At 47.2% G+C, this 9,321-nt stretch overlaps 1 long non-coding RNA gene across 1 annotated transcript in view; it reads right to left on the reverse strand.

The window, feature by feature from the left end:
- LOC116998216 overlaps positions 1 to 8,702 on the reverse strand; it is a 64,126-nt gene extending 55,424 nt beyond the window's left edge. Inside the window, exons 1-2 of the long non-coding RNA XR_004418339.1 lie at positions 8,632 to 8,702; positions 6,658 to 6,716 (exon numbers count right to left, since the gene is read on the reverse strand). This is a non-coding gene — a long non-coding RNA (uncharacterized LOC116998216). The remainder of the gene's footprint in view (positions 1 to 6,657; positions 6,717 to 8,631) is intronic.
- Between the last annotated feature and the right edge of the window lie 619 nt (positions 8,703 to 9,321).

Here is a 9,321-nt window from a genome sequence, read left to right on the forward strand (position 1 = left end):
TTATTTTTAACACTTTCCATTCTTCACGCAAATTTCAACCCTTTGTGCGAGGTTGTAAAGTTGTTGCTGTAGGTCTTTAGGAGTCTTTACCTCTCTCCCAACCTCCTTTACTTCCTCTGAAATCACTTTCCTAGTTAAAAAAGCCTGCAAGCTGTTTCTCCACCATACCAAATCCTCCCATCACTTTGTCAGGAGCACTGGACTGTCTTTTACAGTCAGAGACAGTGATGATAAATGACAGCCTCCATAATCCAGCAAGTGCTGCTGTCCAGGGGCGAAAGTCACAGGCAGATGTGGAGCCTTCCCACTGAGAACACCACAGAAGAGGGCACATCACTCACACAGTAAATCCCATCCTTGCTCTGGCTGTTCGGCTCCAAGCAGTGTCAAAGCCCCCTTTGCAAGCTACAGACCACACTGTGCTTTTGAGTCTTCTCTTGCCAGCAGACTTTGTTTTCACTTAAAACACAATACAAGGAAAAATACATCTTCCATTATCCAAAAGAAGGCTGCATGCAACCCTGTACACTCCCCATTTCAGCTGCTCTGATATTGACAGCCAGCTGGATAATGCATTCAAGCACTCTGGGGATCAAGCCCTTTATCCAGGAAATCTGTCCCTGTTTGCTAAAGGAGCCCCTGGTGAGTAGGTTTTGAGGAGTGGAGATTCAAACTGTGCTACCTCACTCCTAACCAAAGTGGGTTAGGAAGCAGGAGTGCCAGCCAGAAGCAGAAGCCCTTCTTCCCAAAGAATCATAAACAAAAGACCTTTACAAATATTAGACCTCCCAACATGCTTGGAAGACGTCGATAAACATCATTTCTACCACCTCACCCAAGTCTTTGCTGAAAAAACAATGCTAGAGGGAAGCTTATCTGTGTCCAAGGTCAGGCTTGGCATCTGTGACAGACTGAGGCATTTTAAGTCCCTGCACATCCAGCCTTCAATCCTGGAATTCGACACCAAGCAATGGCTCTAACTTTTAAAGAAGCATTGAAGAAAAAGAAAAAAAAATTACAGTCTAGCTGGAGACCCACTGGAAGACATGAAGAGCTTGTACTTCTGAAAGCAGCTGCAACACCATCCTTTCCTTTGGGAGCAAGGTTTTCCCTGCCAGTATCAGCTCCAAGCTCCTAAGGCTGTGCCCATCTTCAATGGCTCTCAGAACCAGTAACATACTGGACTGGGATGAGGGGTAAGCAGGGCATAATTCACACTAGGAGTGTGGATTTTTGTCCAGTCTTCTGTCTGGTCTTTCCTTGGCTCCCTTGGACCTGCATATCAGCCAAGAGCAGAGATGTAAAGGTACAGCCACCAGCATCTTCACCAATACCATACCTACCACAGCATGCCAAAAGGGTTTCCACTGGCTTACAATGAACCTGCAAGCCCTCAATGGTGACCTGCAAGTAGAGCTAGTGCCAAAAGCACTGGTACCTGCTCTGGCACAGCAAGGCTGAGGATTGCCTTTGAGCAACTGAGTGACATGTGTGGCATCAGTCACTGAGCGCTAGATTTTTCTTTCTTTATACTAGACTAAACCTGTTCTGGTAAACTGGCTAGCTCTGAATTGGAAAGCAGGTGGTAGGACACTCTTCTGGTGCCTTTTGCAGACTCTCCTCTCTGAGGACAATGCTGTGCCAGGGGAAAGGGATGCTCAGCCATGATGTGGCCACCAGTGGGGAATGCCTCAGCTCAACTACAGTCAATAGCACCATTCCCCCGGCAGTGCTTTTGGTCTCTGCCTTGCTAATTTTTGTTTTAAGAGGCCCTGATGAGTCAAGCTGCTCAGGATGAAAGTCCACAGCCTGTCGGCAATGTAAAACATGGAGCCTGTGCTTACAGATGATGCCAGGAGTGCAAGGTGCACCTCAGCTGAGCTAATGGGACCATGAGCCAGTAGCAATGACTTGGGGCAGAGCTCACTGCTGTAAACCCAGCCAAGAAAAATGAAGGCAGCCATTTTCCTGCAGTGCGCTCCAAAACTGCGGTATCATTGCCTTGATAGTTAACCAAAATGATAATTTACAAACTTTTTTTTCCCAGTTGTAGTCTAAATCTAGACTAGATCTGTTTTCAGAAGCATTCTAATTTAAGCTCACGCTTAAATCCTTAAAATTAACAATTTCTTATCTGTCAGCCTCCAAGACAAACATAGGTTTTCAGGAGAACAAAGAGCAGCCAAATGTGAGGTCCACAGGGGTAAGCGCGACCCATCAGAACACCAAGGAACTTGAGTCCAGCTTTGCAGCTTCCTGCATATAAAACCTGCATCTTCCTTCAGGACTTACATCCTTCACGTAAGTAAGACAGAGAAATAAAATCTATTCAGCAGGGAAAACAGTCTTTCACAAAGAGCAAAACCATATTTTTTTTCCTCATCTCTACCTTCCTTGCTTGGATTTGTCCCTTTTATATGTCAAGAAAAATTAAATTCCAAGTTTTCAAGAATTAACAGCATATTGCTGCATTACAGAGGACCACAATCACCACAGAGGATGAAAAGCACAAGTCCACAAGCACAAGAATAGCTGTGGCTTTGTATCAGCTAAAGCAGTCACCATTTATTTTTCTTTATCTTGAAATTGATGGGTTTGCTTTTAAAGTTCAAAAATATTAAAATGGGATCAGACCCTTCAGTGGAAATAAAACAACAAAATCTAAGTCTCTTGGTTTGTTTGAAAAGGCCAAACTTCTTCCAAAACACTCCTAATTTTAATTGATTTATATGCTAGGTAAACACTTTAAAAGAAAAAGGAACAGACTCCCAGCTATTTTTCTACCCAGTAAGACCTACTGGGCAAACAAACTCATATCCATTATTTACCTTGGGGCAGGACCCCAGCTCCTTAACCAGGTTAAGGGCCCCATTGTGTTAATCTTTACATTAGTCCAGTGCAATGTGCCTCATAATTAAACAAAGTAATGTCAATCCCTCTTTAGAGTAAGGGGGCTGGGACGAACGACACCGACCCCCTCCTCCCCGCGGTATAATCTGCCACCTCCTATAAATGCTGCTATTTGTCTTTCCTTTAGATGCATTGCAGGAGTATTTCCATATAAGCCTTATTATAATAAAAACGACAGTGTGACAAACAGCTTTGCAAATAGGTCTGCTGCTCCAACAAAGCACAGACAACACGCTGATTTGCAGCAATACCCCACAAAATTCAGAAGTGCTACTAGTTGATTTGAAATCCAGTAAATCTAGGTGGTTGCTTTATCTTCTTCATCACTATACCTATTTCCTCAGACAAAGCTGAAGAAGTAGAACATGTGCTCAATGCCTGCAACTGTTCCCCCAATCCCTTCCTTCTCCTCCCCTCCAATTTACATTGATTACAGGTTTCAAAGTCTTAGAGATTCATTTTTAAGTTCTGTTTAAAATGCTGATTTTTACTTGTTTTCTTTTCATCTAGATCAATAATGCTCAGATGATAAATATGTACCATTTACCATTTAGACTTCTTCATCTTATTGAATACCCCACAGCAAGCCTAAGAAAAATCAGTTCCTGGATAGCACTTACATTTCCCCTCTCTAGCCTATTCCCTGTTTTATCTATAACACAATACATGAGTCTGAGTGTGTTCTATTAATGCAGACACCCGTTATAACATTCAGACATTAAATGCAGCAGAAAGGAACTGCATCTTAAAATGTTCACTGCTCATTAAAAAGTTTGTCTAATTTTATGATGACAGTTCAGTGCATACATTATTCTCTGTGAAACAGTGCCCCAGTGTTAAGACATCACCACATCAGTTTTCTATTCAGTCTTCACCGAGAGATGAGAAGCCACCATTTTCTTTTTGATACATGCAAATTAAATTGTTTGTCTCTACAGAAAGTGTAAACCACAGAGAATTCTGCATTTCAGTGGTGAGACTGTCACCTAGCATTAAAAACAAGTATTAATTTGTAAATCAACCTCCTCAATCGTGTTCAAAGGAAGTAATTAAGCATTTAATGTACTAACAAACCAGCACAAATATTAGTTCTGTTTCCAAGGTATCTCACAACCATATAAAATTCCCCTCACGCTGATGATCTGCATCAGAACAAACTCTTGTACACCATTTTCAATACATGCAGGCTTACCAGAATCTTGCACAAGCTATACAATTTACACTGTTTCAAATTTAGCAACATATAAATAGCTGCTTACACATATCTGGGACTATTAGTCTTGATTTTACATTCTAGAGCATTAAAAATCAACAGCGTCTTGCCAGTATCCTGCTTACGAAATGCTACAAATTCTTTAATAGTCATGCAGTATTTTCAGCATTAAAAAAAAAAGCTCAAAATCATTTTTCTAGCAAGAGCATTTAGGAATGCCTTACCTCATTAAAATAAAGTTTTAAACAATGTCTACATTTAACTTACATAAGGCACTGTGTTTGCTGTAATTATCTAGTAATTCCAACTATTCAGTAATACGGGAGACTTAAAGCACAGCTTAGGAACAGGAAGATTTGTATTTTTCAGCAACCCTGTGAAACGCTGGTGAAGTTAATTCATTGCACTGACAAGAAAAGAAACCTCAAAACCAGTCAGGCAAAGTAGTTTAGCAGCTGTATACAGGGCTTTTCTTCCGCTCGAGGCTTTAATAATTTCAACAGGCACAATTTCACAAATCATCTTTCAAACTCTGAATAGCCATGCTGCGATAAGAACCAAAGCTGCAAGAGTCGTGGCTCTCCAGTAATGCACAAAAATCCCGATATACAGGGTGGCCACTGAAAGATACATTCATTAACTTTGTTTTCCTGGCTTTAAAAAGGTCAAGTGGGATGCTGATTGCCAGTCAACCACTTTGTTTCAGGCATTTTTATTAGACAAAAGGCTTACAGTTAGCACTGCATTGTGCCCCACCCAGCTGACTGAGAATTGTCATCTTCTCACTCCATTAGGCTGTAGGACTGTATCACAATTTCCTAATTAAGCATTCCCTCCGATACATGTGTCTACCTTATAAACACACTCTGTTCTCTCCCTCCCCTCCTAAATAATCTTTTGGCAGGTCGGACAGGAGGAGAAAAAAAGCAAACCCATGAATGAAACAATGAAGAACAGGATAGTACTGACCTTTTCTTGTAATAACGTCTTGCATCTCTCCCTCCCTTGCTGGTTTCTTAAACTAGGAAACCACTTCTTTAAAAATTAATTACGGGACGGAAAAAAAAAACCCCAACCCTTCTTCAAAGCACCCACTCCTCCCCAAAACCAGGCAAGCCTATATTGGTCAATTTTTAATTCTAAATATATTTAGAAAATGAGGATTTTTCCATGCATACATCCTGCATCAACCTCACTATCTGCCTATGACGTATCAAATGTAATGGGTAAAATAAAATGAAGTAAATAGTACTCTTTTCTCTCCTTGCACCATGCATATGTATTGACGCTACGCAAACGGACAGTATATGAAAAGAATACTAAAAACTTTATACTTATGAAATCCAGGTTATGAGATTTTCAATAAACACATGAATTTAACCATAAGAACATTAAATGACAAGTTTACCCTGAAAGAACGCCACATTTACTTAACTCCTATTTATGTGATTTGAGGCAGCCATACCCTTATCATTAAATACCAAGTACACACTGTGAGAGAATATTGAAGACACTGCTAGAGTACAGAAAACATTTTCTGTTTTCAAAACAATTTAAAGTAATAGAACATTCTCCCAGGTCTCTCTTCGTACACTCAGTTTAACTAAACCCCTCATCTATCTTTTAAAACGCAAGCCTGACTAACTCTGGCCAACAATATTATGCTAATACAAGTCAAAATGGAGCATCTCTTAGCTTGATGGATTAAAGGGAAAATAGTCAGCTAGGATACTGTTTTCATGCGAAGGCCCAATTCTTCCCTTCCTTCTATTTTTAAAACTTATCTTATGAGCACCCATTATTTCTTCCCTCCACCGCTTCTTTTAAAAACCTCTCTTACATCTCCAGCCAGCCATCATGCAGTAGCAAGAGTTTTCAGAAATGTGGACTTCTTTTCAAGGTAAAATGTAGGCATATTGTGAAGAAAGCTTACTTCTTGAGCTAGTATTTCCCAGCATGTATTTGACAGAGTCCTATTAACCCACAATTACTTAACCTGTGGTGAAACGCGGCCAACTCTTCCCTTCTGAACGTGCATTTAATACGTCGATGTTTCATGCTGGTAAGACAGTTTTAATTCTTATTACATTAAAAAGACTATTTCCACATTAAGTAAGTTGAACTCATTACCATACCTTGCTTTTGCTTTGCAGTTTTCATCTGTTCCTTGACTGTTGAGCGGTATTAACGGAATCCTTGGGGTACCTACCTTCCAACATTTTAATGACTCAAGCAAGGCCATAACATTGTCACAAATTATTTGAAATACACCTCATTTTTTAACAGGGTGCTGATAATGCAAGCACTGGAAACACAGGTAAATTCTTTCCTAGTTACTGTTTTTTTTTTTTTTGGTATGAAAAGCAGAGCCTTTCAGATATTACCCATGATGCCCCAGAACCAAAAACATCTGCAATATGCTACGTTCCCCGTTTGTCGCAATTGACCCACCTATTTAAAGCGGGGGGAAGGAACCATTAATCTACCAAAATACACACACACACAAAATTCATAGAAAGATCTCTTGTACTTACACGTCGCACTGAGCCGCATGCAGGAAGGTAGCTGTGTCAGTGCCAGCCATGTTGAAGACCTGCAAGACCCGGGTATTTGTGAAGATGTTATTTGATGGCTTTGTGACTTTCAACTGTAAAATATCCCCTGCTTCCCCAGAGCCACCTACAATTTTGCTAATGATGTTCTAATTTTAAATGTGGTGTGTGAGAGACAGGGTAAAGAGAAGCGTTCTAGATATTATTTTAACCTCTTGAGGCTACAGCTGTAATGCAAGAATGTTTAAGAAACACCTGAAATGCCCTTTATGAGTAACTACTTCTTTCCTGCTGAAGCAGAAAGGGGGGGGGGTGGGGGGTGGGCAGCAAGCTCTTGAGCCATGCAGTTCACACCTTCAGAGGTAAGGACCCTGCTTGGTTAGGACAAATGGTAGGACATGCAAGGTGATGTTTGAAATCAAGGTCTCCTTCTCAAATACTTTTTTCCCCTCTTCTCCCTCCAAGTAGGTCATCCCTCTGAGCTGATTTTGTGTAATTGGTCTAGTTTGTTAAAAAGCAAAAAGAACCCATCCTGCAGCATATGCTGCCAGGAGAGCTAGTGCCCTACTGCAGAGGGAGAGGGCTTGCTAAAAGCCGTTATTGTTAAAACAGAGCATCACCCACTATGGCCATTTTAGACTTTTTTCAGGTTCTGGATTTCTCAAAACCACTTCAGTAGAAGCAGCACAGCAAGGGCGTTTCCTGTGGCTCCCTGCTAATAACTGCACCGAGCCTGGTCACCAAACCACGACTGCACGAGGGCAGCCGAGCTCTCCTCATCCCAAACACGCAGTGCTCAAGCCTTAACCTGGGCATCCCCCTCCCGGGTGACAGCGAGATGTGCTGTGTCGGTGCAGAAGCCTGATTGCTCATTCCCCTCGCGCATTCCCTAGGAAGAGGTGGGTGCTCTGGGGCGCTCCCTTGCCTGGGGAACAGGCGGCACCGCTGTTCTGGAACCTTCCTGCGCATGCCAGCCCAGTGCCTGCATCCCAAAATCTGCCTGGAGAGCGACCACTCTTCCCGACACACCAGCAATCAGAGGGAGCTTTTTCATATACTGTATTTCCCAACGAAACCTTAAAGTAATTGATTGTGCTTTTGCTTGCTCCTTGTGGGGTACGTAGTAGCTAGAATGTGATGTCTGCTAAGTTTGGAGGGATTTTAACTAAATAACCCCAGACAAACCAAAACCCAATTGAGACCAAAAACACACACCCCCGACAACCGAGGTAGAGCAGTAACCCTTTTCCCCGCAGCTGCTCTCAGGGACGCGTGTCCTGCACCCCCTAGTCGTACAGCCCCGACCGCGCCGTGCCCGCAGCAGGCTCCGCATCGCCAGGCACCGCAGTTGGCCGAGGCAGCGCCACGCTGGCTCCTCCGCGCCAGCCCGCGCAGCGGTGCGGGAAGGGCAGGTCGCCAAGGCGAGCCCCCCACGCGAGCATCCTCATAGGGCGGCGGCGGCGGCGCGGCAGCCCGGTCCCCGGCATCGGGGTTTAGTTAATGCCACTTCTCATCTTAAGGAGTTCTAGAAACTTTCCGTGAAGCGCCCAGGGCGAGCCGGGGCTGCGCCCTCGGCTGCCGTAGTGCAGGCGCCCGGCCCCGACAGCGCATCCGCTCGCCCTGGGGTCGCGGTGCAGGTGCGGGCAGGACGAGACGCGACGCTCCGCTCCGCATCCCGGCCGGCCGGCTCGCTGGGGCTCCGCGGGGCTGCACCCACGGGCACGGCGGAGCCGCGGGGCTGTACCGCCGCCCCCCCCCAAGTCCGCACCCCCGCCACCGCCCACGCCCCCGGCCCCCCGAGCCCCGCAACAGGTACGACCCGGGTGAGCTCCCCGCGGCCGCCGCCCCCCGGCACCTTCCCACGGCGGCGGCGGCGCCGCTCCCCCGCCCCCCGCGGGGAGGGGAGAGGATGGGATGAGGGGGCCGGAGCCCCGCGCCCGCCGCTCGCGCACTCACCCCGCAGCAGCCCCGGTTCGGCACGGCTCGCCCACCTGCCGGGGCCCGGCCCGGCGCGGCGGCTCGCAGCCTCCCGTACTGCAGGAGGCAGGCAGGGGCGGGGGCGGTGGGGCCGTATATACCAGGCACCCCCGCCCCCGTTCGCGGGGAGGGGGGGACGGTCGGTGCGGGGGGGCGGTGCGGTGAGCGCGCGCGCGCGGCGACGGCGACGATCAGGTGACGGGGCAGCCCCCGACACTGCGGAGCCGGGCGGGACCCGCCGGGCGGCGGCCGCGGGGGGCGGCGGGGGAGCGCCGAGCCACGCCACACCGCGGGGCGGGCGGGACGTGCGCGGCTCCGGAATGCCGCGGGAAGGGGCCGGATCAGGAGCGGCTCCGTTCTGGAGCCGCGGGTCTCCGACACCCCTCCCCGCCCCGGTCCATCCCGACGCGCTCCCGGCCGGCGGGGAACCCCGCGCAGCATCGGCCGTCCCGCTCCGTCGGAGGTGCCGCTCCCGCGGGGGCTCTGCCCTGCCCTGCCCTGCCCTGCCCTGCCCTGCCCTGCCCTTCCTCCCCGGGTCCGTACCGATCGCTGGGTAGAGCCGCCGCAGTGAGTTCCCCGGTGGCGAAGGTACCCGCGGCTGGGGCGAGCGGGGGGAGCAGCGTGCCCAGGCCGTTCCGAAGTGGGCACAGGGTTGTGCAGGGGGGCACG

The sequence above is a fragment of the Catharus ustulatus genome, chromosome 1 (genome assembly GCF_009819885.2).
Source record: "Catharus ustulatus isolate bCatUst1 chromosome 1, bCatUst1.pri.v2, whole genome shotgun sequence".
NCBI classification, from domain to species: domain Eukaryota; kingdom Metazoa; phylum Chordata; class Aves; order Passeriformes; family Turdidae; genus Catharus; species Catharus ustulatus.